Consider the following 14343-nt stretch of genomic DNA (forward strand, 5'->3'; position numbering starts at 1 on the left):
TTTGAAAGCGGACAGAAGAAGTGCGAGGAAGGGCGTCCCTTACCTGAGGGTTCGCTACCTGGCGAAGGGGCGAGTGTGGCAAATGTCCGGCGTGGCAAATGGCCGGCATTCCCGCCTGCCAGCGCCACGCTGGAGCCCTCTACACGGGAGAGTAGGGCCAGCCTGCCGGCCGCCGCCATTTTGGGCCTACTGCGCAATGGCAGCCCTGTGGACGGAACTGTAAAGTTCGCCTGAATACGACAGTGCGTTAAGTGAACAAATAACTGTCGTTATTAATCGTTACATCCTTGATAACTCGGCGTCTACTGTGAAATTTACTGAAAATGTGCTACTCTGTCACTGAGAAGGGAACCTCCCCATCGCACCCCCCTCAGATTTAGTTATAAGTTGGCACAGTGGATAGGCCTTGAAAAACTGAACACACATCAATCGAGAAAACAGGAAGAAGTTTGTGCAACTATGAAAAAACAAGCAAAATATACAAACTGAGTAGTCCATGCGCAAGGTAGGCAACATCAAGGATAATACGATCTCAGGAGCGCAGTGGTCCCGTGGTTAGCGTGAGCAGCTGCGGAACGAGAGGTCCTTGGTTCAAGTCTTCCCTCGAGTGAAAACTTTAATTTTTTATTTTCAGACAATTATCAGAGTTCAGGCACTCACACATAATCAACTTCGCTCTCCAAAATTCCAGGACATGTTCAGTTTTGCTTGGACATATGCAGGATTTGACGGTCTACACACGGAAAAATTTGAAAACGTTAAAAACATATGTTTTGACAGAGCACAGAGAAAACTGTGCGACTGTGAAAGTGTTGCATTCATTTGTTGCAGTTTATGTGACACACTCTCATGTTTTCATCACTTTTTTGGAAGTGATTATCACATCCACATGAAAACCTAAATCGGGCAAGGTAGAAGAATCTTTTTACCCATTCGCCAAGTGTGCAAGTTAGGTGGGTCGACAACATATTCCTGTCATGTGACGCACATGCCGTCACCAGTGTCGTACAGAATATATCAGACTGTTTTCCTGTGGAGGAATCGGTTGACCTATGACCTTGCGATCAAATGTTTTCGGTTCCCATTGGAGAGGCACGTCCTTTCGTCTACTAATCGCACGGTTTTGCGGTGCGGTCGCAACACACAGACACTAAACTTATTACAGTGAACAGAGACGTCAATGAACGAACGGACAGATCATAACTTTGCGAAAATAAAGAAAGTAAACTTTTCACTCGAGGGAAGACATGAACTAAGAACCTCTCGTTCCGCAGTTTGTCACGCTAACCACACGACCACGGCGCTCCTGGGCTCACACTATCCTTGCTGTTGCCTACCTTGCCCATGCACTACTCAGTTTGTATATTTTGCTTATTTTTTTCATAGTTCCACACAACTTCTTCCTGTTTTCTCGATTGATCTGTGTTCAGTTTTTCAAGGCCTATCCACTGTGCCAACTTATAACTAAATCTGAGGGGGGTGCGATGGGGAGGTTCCCCTGTGAGATATAGACGCTTATAAATATAGCTAGCAGTAATTTTTTTCTCACGCTGACCTTTGTGAAAAGTATTACATGCTTCAACGATAGAGTCCAGTCAAGGTCTCTGAGGTACACACATGACTTACAGTACATATTAAATTACAAATGCATACTTCGATTTGCATATTTCCTTTTTTAATGCATGTTTGTTACAAATGATGGTAGTTATTTGTAATTAAAAATAAAAAAAACACAAAATTACAAATTACCGGTGCATCAATTTAGCTAAAACATGTGAAAGACAATAAATTGCTTCTTCTTCAAATACCTTTGCCGCATTTCTCATACCAATACTGCACTTTGCTGTGGCTTCCTTCAGTACCTGGCAGTTATATTTCCTCCGAAGAACGTAAATTCGAGTCTTCAGAAATTCATCTACAACTCTGCCCACGACACTGTGAGAGGAAGGAATATTCTCAATGAGTTCCTCGAATGACTTCTGTGCAACTGCCTCCAGTGCTTGGTGAGATAATTTAGATTCCAGGAACAGTTTTTCATCCACACGAAAGACTTTATCTGTCATCTCAATAATGCGAAATATTTCTTGGGAAATGCATTCCAAGCTGTCTTGAGTTGTGTAATTTTTTAGTTCAGTGAGTCTTCGTACTGCTTCACACTCAGACTTCTCCTTTGGTGAAAGTGAATCTCGGCACGCTTCGCAAAGCAAATACTTCTTCTGCACTTGCTTTGTTGTTCTGCCTGCTAAATAATGTAGAGACTGTGCTTCCTCAGGTGGCATTTCTTCAACATCGCTTACGTCTGAATTCGCACTTGCAAGCAAGCCTGCATCGTCTGTGCCTTCTGCTTCGTCGTACGTCCGTCTGTGTTCCAAGTAGTCGACAAGAAATTCACCATCTTCTGTCTGATAACTTCCATGGCGACTGGGACGAAAATACTGTGACACAGCAATAAGCCGCAGTATCATCTTAAAACTGAGACACTCTGGAACAGGATTACTGGCTCGAACCATACCGAAAAGGTTGTCCAGAGCAGCCTGCACGACACACTGGAAACGTTTTTCGTTCAGAAGATAATCCTGGATATTAATAGTTGTGCATGTTGCTAGAATAACTCCAGATTGTACAGGTTTCCAGATACCCCTGTTTCCAATTTTCAAACAGCGAGATGACACTCTTAAGGAACTGTACGACATCATTGTGTATGTCCTCTACGGTTCTACTCATGGCAGTTTTCCTGTTCCTTGAGGTCATTAATTTAAACCAACGGAAAATTGTGGCTATGAAAAACGCTGTTAATGTGGCAGAATCTTTAAGTACATGTTCCTCTATTGCATAATGTAACGATGCTGCAACGCTGTGATTTAAAAGTGCGTAAGCAGGACCAACCTTAATTTTATCATAATGCCCTAGCCTTATGACTTTATCTTTTAAATCCCTAACAATATTTAATTACTTTTCCTTGTCAAACTCGTACAGTTTCTTAATAGGCTCAATCGAGACTACCGGTCCCGCCAAATTATTGTCTGCAATTACTTGCCGTGGTAGGATAAAGTTGTCGGAATTAGTTAGGTGATTCCTCACATTCTTCAAGATATGAGCTACGTGAGGCACGAAGTACAGATTCCGCTCTGGAGTAAATGGATGTTGGCAGAAATTCCTTGTTTCATTATGACGGCCAGCAATAACACCACATTCACCCCACACTGCCTGATTTTGTCCACCCACATCTGATACAATAACTTCTACCATCAGACCAATCGCTTCACACTTCACAATTAATTGCCACAGGAAAGACTTTAGTTCTTTACCTGAAATTGAGTTCCCGGTGAAATGGTAACGAATTATTTGTTTCCATCGCGTACTTAGACCACCAAGCATAAATACCAAGGCGTGACAAGCATGTTTTTCATACGAACCATTAGCTGCTGGAAGTGTTGGATAGCCAATTACGAATTTCGATGAAACGACGTAATTTAGGCCTGGCGTGAGACTCATCTCATCCATCATTATTGCAACATGTCTTTCAAAAGGATTCGTGGTGTCTACCTTCACTTTAAGAGCGGATACGAAATCCTCCAAAATACCTGGGCTGAATGCCAGAGACTCAAGTTTCCTTTGTAGAGTTCGTTCGCTTGGTAATGGTTGTCCCAGTTCTCTTACCGCATTATATCCAACGCTTCCACAAGCTAATCGAATTATGAAAGCCTTCTTAATAGCTTCTGGTGAGCACTTTGTCCCTCGCATAGTTTTTTTTCTGCAGTGCCGAGATATGATCGTCGTTTAAAAAAGGTTTCACAGATGCCGCCATTGTACCAATTTTACCATTCGCACTGTGTAGTTGCTTCTGCAACAAGTGGATTTTCCTTTTCAAACTTTCTAGTTCCGTTTCAGTGTCATTCTCAGGAGGTAATCCGACGTCAGAACTGTGAACATCCGGCAAAACGTCTTGAGGAAGTGCGCAAACTTGCTCATTGCCTGAAAAGAAAAAAATGTTTTGTCGAACGACAACGCGAGAAATTTAAGTTTCATAAAAAGTTAGTAGTGAATAAGATAGATAAGTTACTCTTTAGTTACATATATTTAAACAGTACCTGGCTCTCTCTGTCTAGTGTAAGTGCACTCAGGTTCCCTTTGCACACCCCTGTCCTTTGGTGCCTTTCGTCCCTTAATTTGAGGACGATGGCTAAATATAGTGGGTACCGCATTAGGTTTCAGTTTTTAACACCATCCTTACCATTTGCTTCAAACTGATCAGGTGCGAAGTGAAGCTAATAATGACAATCCAAATTACACTGTTAAATAAAGTTCAAATTTCATATACATGAAGTACATCCGTATTTGAAGATTTGATTTTCAGGTTCTGTCTCTTATTCAATGGTGATCGTAGGCATTATTGTAAAAATGATGTGGATGTAGCTTTATTAATACTATCAATAACTTTTTTAATGCATTTAGAGCTATTTCTACGTAACTATTACAACAAAAATGTATAAAGTGAAAAAAATTTTTGGTTTTTAGGTGGAACTGAACCCAGGAACCACACATCATAAATCAAATGCTATACCGACTTTTTTTTAACTAAATCTCTTTTTTCTTTTGTTCGTCTTCGTTCGGTGCATCTGTTCGGGGCGGACGTCCTAAAACACCCGTTTATGTTCACCGTTGATCCATCAACTCAGTTTTTTCTTATTACAGAGGGGAGCTAACCCTCTGACCGAACACACTGAGTTACCATGCCGGCGACTGAGGTATACTTGCACTCTTCCATTGTGCTTTGTAATATGTGATTCACATAATTATCTGCTGCAAAGATAAGTTTCCTTATCTCACACAATTTAGCTGTTTCGTATGGAAATGTATCTTTTCTTTCAATACGGTGTAGCCACAGTTCGCGTCTTTTCGCATTCCTTTCGCGCCCTGTGGAATGCGGAAAAGCTTGCTACCTCGGACTGGTTTCGTATAACAATTTACAGCATTGGATTGCGGCATTTTCACTATAGAACAGTGGAAAATGCCACCTTAAGATCTTAATTTAATACACAAAGAGTATATATATTTCCAACACCTGTAAATACTAAAATATCGGCTAGTTAATTCAGATTTGCCACTTACGCTCACATATTGCTTAGGCTCAAAATGGCTGCCTCCCTCCGCTCGCCTCAGCCGACCAATAGCAGCCGCCATTTGTCGGCAATCCGCACATAAGAGGTTGGTGGCGCTCTCTCGCATACCCAAGGTGGCTTCCGCCGACTCCCCCTCCCTGATGATGCCTTCCTCCCCTCCATCTACCCCTCCTACCAACTTTGAAAATCCCCATCCTCCCCCCACCCCCGCACGCCGGGGTGGCCGAGCGGTTCTAGGCGCTTCAGTCTGGAACCCCGATACTGTTACGGTCGCAGGTTCGAATCCTCCGTCGGGCATGGATGTGTGTGATGTCCTTAGGTTAATTAGGTTTAAGTAGTTCAAAGTTCTAGGGGACTGATGGCCTCAGGTGTTAAGTCCCAAAGTGCTCAGAGCCCACTCCCCCCCCCCCCCCCGTGCTTTTTCCCCAAGGGAGGGCACACTCTCTCCCTTCCTCCCTCCCTCCCTCCTCTCCCCCGGGCCTCTCCTACCTCCCTACCTTGTTTCCTCCCCCTCCCATCTCCTCTGCAACTGGCATCTACACCCTCCCCTCTCCCTCCTCCCCCGCCTTTTCCCCTTTTTGGCAGCTCCCCAGACCCGTACACGTATAGAGAACTTTCGCGGGCCGGAGATCGTCGCCAGTGTTTCATCGTTTGTGCTCCATACTTCGCGTGTGTCATCTCTGTCTTCTCTGTGCGTGTCCACGTTTCTGAACATTTTTATTTTGAACACTGTGGCCGTGTACGGCTCCGTGTGTTTTAATTTTGTATGTCTACTTTTTTATATCCACCATGTCTGTTCTGCAATTGTCTCCTTTTGTATCATTAGTGATATGTGTGGCCGAAGAGCGGCGTAGTATGCCGCTGCTAGCCTACCTGTATCAGGTGTCAAAATAACAATAAAGGAAAAAAAAACACTCTCATACAGGGCTCTACCCCACGCTCACGAGGGCGGCTCGCCTGCCCGTCGACACCGACTCGCTCCACATGTGTAGTCTCTGCCGGACTCGGCCGCAAGTGAAAGTGACGTAAATGGGGGCTGCAGAACGTCAAGCGTTTAGCAAACGTTAGGTTTTATGGCGCGGGTCGGACGAGGAGTGAGTCATTTATGTCAGCAAAATTCCCAGCCGGCGGTTGGCGCACTAGAAAGAGATCAGAGCGATAATCCGAAGGTCCTGGTGTCGAGTCTCTACTTGCAGTGTTTTTAGTTTTGTTGATTTTGTATGTCACTTACACTGCAAATAGACCGCGATAATACTCCAGACATTGTATTTATTAATACCTTAATAAGACGCATGAAAACGAATGGGAAAGTAAAATTTGAGATTGCGAATATTAGTGCTAGCCAAAAGGTAATGCCTCTGAATTTTTTTATCTGAAAACTCTTAAGGCGCTTTAAGTAAATCAAAACTTTATTAACATTCTACATATCTATATGCATGTCTACGTACCTATTAGTCAACCCGGCCACCCTTGTGATGAACACATTTCTCCCAACAAGAGACCAGTTTCTCGATGACGTCACTGTAGAATGTTTGAGTCTGTTGACGAACCCACAGCCTCACCTCTCCACGCACTGCCTCACCACTGCCAGAGTCCGCACCTCGTGGTCTAGTGGCTAGCGTTGCTGCCTCTGGATCACGGGGACCCGGGCTCGATTCCCGACCGGGTTGGGAATTTCCTCTGCCTGGGGACATCGTGTTCGTGTTGTCCTCGTCACTTCATAATCAACATCATTCGTGACAGCGGCTGAGTACAGGAATTGGACTGTGTGAAATATTGGGACTTTGCACGGGCGCTGATGACCCAACCTCAACACCAGACACCACTATCAGAGCAAAGATCTTGACGCCGTTTCTTTAAATTTCGCCAACAGCTGAAAATCGGATGGCGCCAAGTCGGGACTGTACGGAGTGAACTCGTGGCATGGCTCGTGTGTGGTCTGGCGTCGCCACCCTGAAGGAGAGCTCGCTCCGCGTGTGGGCAGAGTCTCCTGCAGTCAGACACTGAAGCACAGCACACCGCCTCTCAGGCACTAACATAGCTAGGCTGCACTGCGCCGTGTCACACGCTCTAAGTCAGAGCCCTCTAGCGCCAGAGGCCTGTAACATTCAGTGATTATAAAGAATCCGCCTCGATTGCAAACAGAAACCGGATTCTATTTGCCTTCGAGGTGCATTCTTTATAATCATTAAATCGTTCACGATTGCTGACGTGCTGCAGTGTTAAAAGTTCTCAAGTTGTAACATTCCTCAGCGAGGCGGGAAAGTCGACCGAGCAACATCTTTGTCGTGTCATACCTCAGCTGATGTTGAGAACAGATGAAAAAATTCGGAGGTCTTGCTTTTCAGCACGGTCTCATAAATTTCCTGGAATTGATTGTAAGGCATGCGCGAGAAATTTGTATATAAAATTACATACCTTTATCGTTTTACAGTTGACGATTTATACGGGCTGGGGTGATATTAATCAGTGATAGTCTCAGCGTCTTACATATGCTGCAAACACAGAACTTTTTCAATTGCATAATTGTTTTAAGGATTCCCGAGAAAAACAAGCTTGATTTAGATACTGTGCCTTACACACATTGTCGAAATAAGTCTGGACTGTAGAATGACTCACACTGTAGAACAGTCGAAAAGTGACACCAAATCGATAAGACAGCTCACAATCACTCTGTCAGTTTACCCACTTGCAAACATTCCAGTGTTCCAGATACATATGTGGGTTGTCTTGGTGTAATCACAGTCCTAGATCGAAGCATTAACTGTGCAAGAGTGGAAAAAAAAAGAAAATGTCAGACATAAACAAACCCCTCAGGTAGCATGACTTTGGCTCTGTGAAGGAAGTCACACGAGATGGACAGCAAAGTTATAAACTGGTACAATGCCTGCTAGTCATCTCTCAGAACTACTTTCGTTTGTGTATTATGTCTATGCGACACAACTATCTTAATTGGAAATTAGTGCAACATGGCATTAAACGCCAAGGTCCCGTGCTAATAGAGCTAATGGTACCTCCAGTAAACTAAACCACACATTCTAACGTCCAGTCGATGAACTGGGTCCTGCGTTGCAGCAGTGGAGTTCCTGAACAGGCATAGCCCGTCACTTCAAACTGTGAGATACTGAGACAGAAAATTATCATCGGTCGCAAGTTTGCAAGTTCCTTATGAGTGTCTTGAAGAACATGTGATCTGACACTGAGACAGAAACAGTTTCCTATGTTTATAATTTTTTTGCTGTTATGGTAATTACCCACATGGAGAACAAGGAGTAAAATTTTGCAAGATGAAAGCAGCGTCCATTTAATGTATGTGTGTGTGTGTGTATGTGTGTGTAATGTGCAGTCCCGAGATTGTTTGACAGTCGATCTCCAGTCTCCATGTCTCTCTCATTCCAACCGCTGTGTTCCTCTGGTCCTTTCCCCATGGGCAGATTCGCCAGTTATGGTTTCTAGGAGCCCTTTATGTCTCAACAGATAAGAGAACTAACATTCCTCCTGAGATTCTGTTTTGTCTGCAGCTATAGGAGGTGGTTACCAGGTCGACGTTTTAAACCAAAGGCACAAAGACATGCGGTTGCGTGGGTAAAATTCACACACTTTTCTTTCCAGTGATCGTGTAGTCAAGTTGGCAGAACTACCAACATAAGGTATTTATCACCATCCCCTGTCAAGTTGACATTTGTTCATCTACCTGAACAAATCTGTAGATTGACAGCCGCATAGCTTCTTGTACCCTGATGATGTGGTGCCTCTGTGACGCTTTGACGGCAGTCTTCCTGTATTGGTCGCACCTCCTCTGTCTAGTTTTCCGTGTCCGTCGACGTTTAAACAGTAGCGGATGAACACTTTCGGCTGTGTTAAGGGCGTGGCCGCTTCTGGCGGCCCCTGCGTGTGTACGTGGCGTCTGCTGTTCTCCAGTCTGGAGGTACTCGGCTGTCACTGGAGCAGTGTGATGGCAGCGTGGTGTGTGTGTGTGTGCGTGTGTGCGTGTGTGCGGTCCATGTAACCGCCACCAGCCCCGCACTTTTTTATAAATCCAGACTGAGTTTCTTAAAATGTGGCTTGACCTTTTTGAGGAAATAAAGTTACTATTTCCGCTGGACAACTACCTTAAATGTTCAGTACTTTCTCTCTTTTTAAGTCATTCTTCTTTCTGAGGATGAAAATTCAAATGTCTCTTTCAAGATTCGTGGACGGTTTCCCTCGTTCACTTGTTCAACACATAAGAGTATACAGCCAACCTTTCACATTCATTGCTCCCACACCGAGAAGATGAGCAGGAACATTGTCAGTACATGGCTCATGTTGATTCTCGACTTCTACAGAACTATTCTGAATTGCTGTTTTAAAATGGATTCTTCAGCGACTGTTACTAATGAAACAACGTAAATCCAATAAGCAGATAGTGATTTCCCATTTTATTCAAAGGTCCAATCTCGGCATCTAATGCACACAGTCTACACAGTCAGTGTAAGGACGAACTGAGAAATTCTTCAGCGAAAATTAGACCTCGTTGTCCAGAATCTGTATCATCGAGTGGTTATCTACTATTATCAGTACCATCTGCAATGCGGAGGTTCAGTGACTTCTGCTACAAAATGATAGTATACGTGTTAGTTGAAGGGAAAGAATATTCTCTGTGGCTGGCTCTGACATATCGTGCTGCGTGTGGTTGTCGGATGTTGTCCTGTTGGACTATTTGAGAAGTGTTGAGAATGAGTTGCAGGCTGAGTAGGCCTGCTTCCCATAGGCAATGTTTCCCAGAAGCACCCTCCGGGTTGCAGTAGACCTGTGTGAAACAACTCGTACAAGGCTACATGCACAATTGTTGGTTCAATGACGAATAATATAGATTCCAGCCATAAAATAATGTTGTTTCCTTGAAGGAAAGAAGTGAACAGAATATCTCGTTGAATAAAGTACTGCTATAGTTCTGTACAACCTTCTTAGTATTTTGGTAGATGTCCACTTCGAACAATTGCCAGTTCAAATAAAATGTCGCTGTAGAAAAAATTATGGAAATGAAGCCTCCCCCCTTCTGGAGCTTGTCGCGCAAATAAAATGTGCTGAAAGAAAACCGTAACTATTTAAAAAGGTATTATTAAAGATATGCAGGTATTCACCAATGGCATCAGTCTAACACAGCAAAGATGTGACGATACTGCCACTGGCTGGTGATGGACCACTTTTTATGAACCGTCACTCGAGAAGTATCAGTAGTCACCTGTAAGCTGAAAGGGCTGCCCGGTGATGCAGTGTTTCAGAATCGTCCGCAATGGAAGTGGTTAAGGACATCACGGAGACGGCAGCCGTGGACCTGGGGGACCTCCTGGACGCCGGGGACGACGCCGTGGTGATACTCGAGGCAGGCGACACGCGGCTGTTGGCGCACAGGGCCGTCCTGGCGGACAGGAGCCCTGTGTTCGCCGCCATGTTCGGCCACGACACCCTCGAGGCCAGCAGCGGCGCGGTGAGCATCCCGGACGTGGGGGGCCCGGTGCTGAGGCAGCTGGTCTCCTACCTGTACACCCTGCGGGCCCCCCAGCTGCCCGGCATGGCCCCCCAGCTGCTGGCTGCAGCAGATAAATACGGGGCGTCGGGGCTGAAGGCGGAGTGCGAGCGGCAGGTGGCCGCTCAGCTGACCGTCGAGACCGCGGCGGCCGCGGCCGTACTCGCAGTCCGCCACTCCTGCAGTGACCTCAGGCGAACCGCCATCGAATTTATTAAGGCACATACCCACGAGGTGATGGCCACTCAGGGGTGGACAGATGCGATGCTTCATCAACCAAAAGACTTGGTCAAAGTGAGCCGGTTGCTGTACGATCCACCACCACAAAGCAGGTAAGGGCGAGACAACCCACTCATTCGTGTCTCTCAGTTCTGGATGTGTGTGTGTGTGTGTGTGTGTGTGTGTGTGCATTTGCATGACTATAATTTTTGCTGCTGAATTTCCTTAGATGTGTCACTGCTGTAAGATACACCATCATAGACCGTCATTTGCTGCTAGCTCACGATGCTATCATTGTCCTCTTCTATCAGGTTAGCTGAATCCCTAAGCTGAGTCCACTTCATTAACAGGTATGTTTTCTAGCAAAAAGCATCAAACAACCAATTTGTAGACATTTATCTGTCAAACTACACGTGTATGAAAAGTTGTTCTTTAGGTTTTGGCATCAAGTGTGAGGAGAATAGGATACATTCACTGTGTGAATGCAGCATCACGCAGTCTGCTGTGCACACAAAGCTGTATTGCCCAACCCAGCCTAAAACACAGTGATGTGTGTAGTTTGCAGCCGGCAGCCCTTACGGGTTGCTGTAAGCCCGTTCGTATAGAGCAGCGTTTAAAGTTGTTCAGTGCCTCTGTGGCTGATGACAATGAGACACCTCTGAACAGAGTCACGCTGCATGAAGACGACGACCGAGTACGTCACTTCTGGCCGACACCTCGAGCAAGGAAGCGTACTGCACAACGGTTCGAGGAGGGCGGCAACATATTTACAGTTTACGACAGCTGATGTTGATCTGCGGAATTTTCTTCATGTAGTAAAGGAGAATATCAGAGTAATCGCTGTTCACACCTCAGTACTACAGCTTCCTTCTCTGTCACTTTCTTTCTTCATGCAAGCCATATGCCAGTAACCTCCCCAACATAATTCTTTGTTCTCTCCAAATCCATGCAGTACATGGAAGATTTTGAATTTCTCTAAAGGAACATTATATGACAGAATAATGGTTCACTGTCAGGTCTTGTATGGAAGATGATCAGAAAACCTGTTGAAGTAAGCATTGGTGCTCCAGTGTGTGGCTGGTCACACCTCTCGCAGCCTTGGACCACCTCACAGGAACACAAAACCAGTCCTCATGGTGGTTCCAGTTCGTTCCATAAAATTGAGACTTTCCACCTCATTTCCTTATTCTCTCTATTCAGCCGCTATATGAACCTCATACAATACTTGGATACATTCCCTTCTGTGCCATGCTTTACTGAGTCTTTGATGAACCGGTACCCCACACCTCTCTGCCTGTTTCAGTTGCTCTATGGATTTCTATAGCCACCCAGTGAACACCACAGACTTTCATTCCACTGTGGCACTACCTATGATATTATCTACCCCATCTATTACTGTTGCTATTCCACCTCTCATAGTCTGAACATGAAACAGTTTCTGAGACCAACATTCCCTTTTTTCTGCACCATCTTACAGTTACATATGTCCATACAAGTCTAGTAGCCATTTACACTGATAAACCGTCATTTATTTTGCAGCTGTATTCTAATACTTAGATAATATTTTGTGTGGTATTTGACATACTGGTAAGCTTGTGTTTGAGGTGACGCTAAATGCATTCCCTCAAACAACTGCAATGAACTTATAGCCTATACTGTAAATCATTCAATGTGTTTCTCTTTCGTTAAATAGACATCAACATGAAAATTCATGTTTGAAACATCGATCATATTACAATCTTTAGTTATGTTCTTGAAAAAAAAATTAATACATCGCACCTAAATATATTTTCCTACATTACTCCAAACTCCTTTTTCACACTATGGGAATGACACAAGGTCTTAAGTTTGAGAACGTTTTTGTTAACAGTAACCTTTTTACTGACAGTAATCCTTGTGTACATTTTACAAATTCTCTTGATGTATATTAGATCCTTGTAATTCCTGATCTTCACCTAGTTCACTGCCGCATACTGCACACACTATGGGCGTCAGTTGCATACAGAGATATCCTGTTCCTTTCTGGGTCTACCACCGTCTTTTACTGCATGATTCCCCTCTTCTCCCCCCATTGCCCCTCACACTCAAATTTTATACATCACAGACGCCTAGGATTTTAATAATAATTAAAATAAGATGTATAAAAGTGTTGCATATAAGCAGAATAATTTTTTACTTCAATAATACAGTGCTTTTGAATTTTTTGGGGAAGATGTCTCATTACCTCACGTTTATCCTTCTCTCCTTGTATCTGTGCCAGGACCTTGTAGACATAAGTTTCTCATAGAATTTACCATTCATGTCTCCTGTATGTGGAGGACAAACTTCACTTTGTTTCAGTAGTGAGTTCACAGCACAGCTTACAGACCACAATATCATCAGTCACAAACATTGAGCACCGCCCCAGCCCCCACCCCACCCACCTACCCACACACACACACACACACACACACACACCACACACACACACACACACACACACTTTGTTTTCCATAATGGGGAAATGACACAGCCTACTTTGAGCGACTCATCATTTTGTGTGTGCTTATAAAGTGAGGTGGCTCATTTGAAAAATACTTCAGTTTCTGTTAATTGTGTTTCTTGGATGAAATTTAGATTTATATGGTAACTCTGTTAGGCCAAGTAAATTTCGCGTTGCTACATCCTCACACCTTCCCACACTTCCCACTGTACTGAATTTCTTCTCTGGCTCAGGTCGAAACGCGCTGTCGACCTTTTCATTATATGTACCTCCCAAAACCCAGTCTTTAACACATGCTTTGAAGACTGATGATCAGAGTATCCTGTTAATTAAATTAAGATATCCTTCACAACCAGAAGAGCGCCGTGGCTGTCCAGTTGGATTGTTTCACCACTAGCGAGATATGCTCGTGCCTGAACTAGAAATTACACGAGGAAAAGTTCTGTGCTGACTGGGATTCTAACCCCGTACATACTATCACCGCTGATGACTACACATGAAGACATGTTGACTGTCAAATAGTTTTTCACCAGTAATTAGAAGTGGAATTTATAATCCTGAAATGATGTGATAAAAAGTTCTGTGCCCGACTGAGAGTCGAAACCGGCACCAATCGTTATTGTTGACAATGCATGTAGAGATGTAAAAAAATTATTATTGCCTTTCACCTATGATTTGCAATGCAAATGCTACGACTTGAAGTGACCCGATGAAAATTTTTACACCTGCCCACTATTTAAAACCAGACTTGCACTTTTCTTGGAAAACCTGAAGAGTTGGTAATGTTGGGGAAGCAACAAAACGATGGAACTGTATAGTCCAAAAAGGGTCAAAAACTGCGGAAAGGGATATCTGTGTTAAACTCCCAGCTCCCCAGCTCAGCAGTAACATTTTGAACATCTTAACCTCAAATACCTGCGCTGTGAAATATATAATTTCGACTTGATTTTGTAATCGCTGAAATAAATAACGGTCAGCTACACTATTGGCATTATGGAATGATGCAG

This window comes from Schistocerca piceifrons, chromosome 11 (assembly GCF_021461385.2).
Source record: "Schistocerca piceifrons isolate TAMUIC-IGC-003096 chromosome 11, iqSchPice1.1, whole genome shotgun sequence".
NCBI lineage: Eukaryota > Metazoa > Arthropoda > Insecta > Orthoptera > Acrididae > Schistocerca > Schistocerca piceifrons.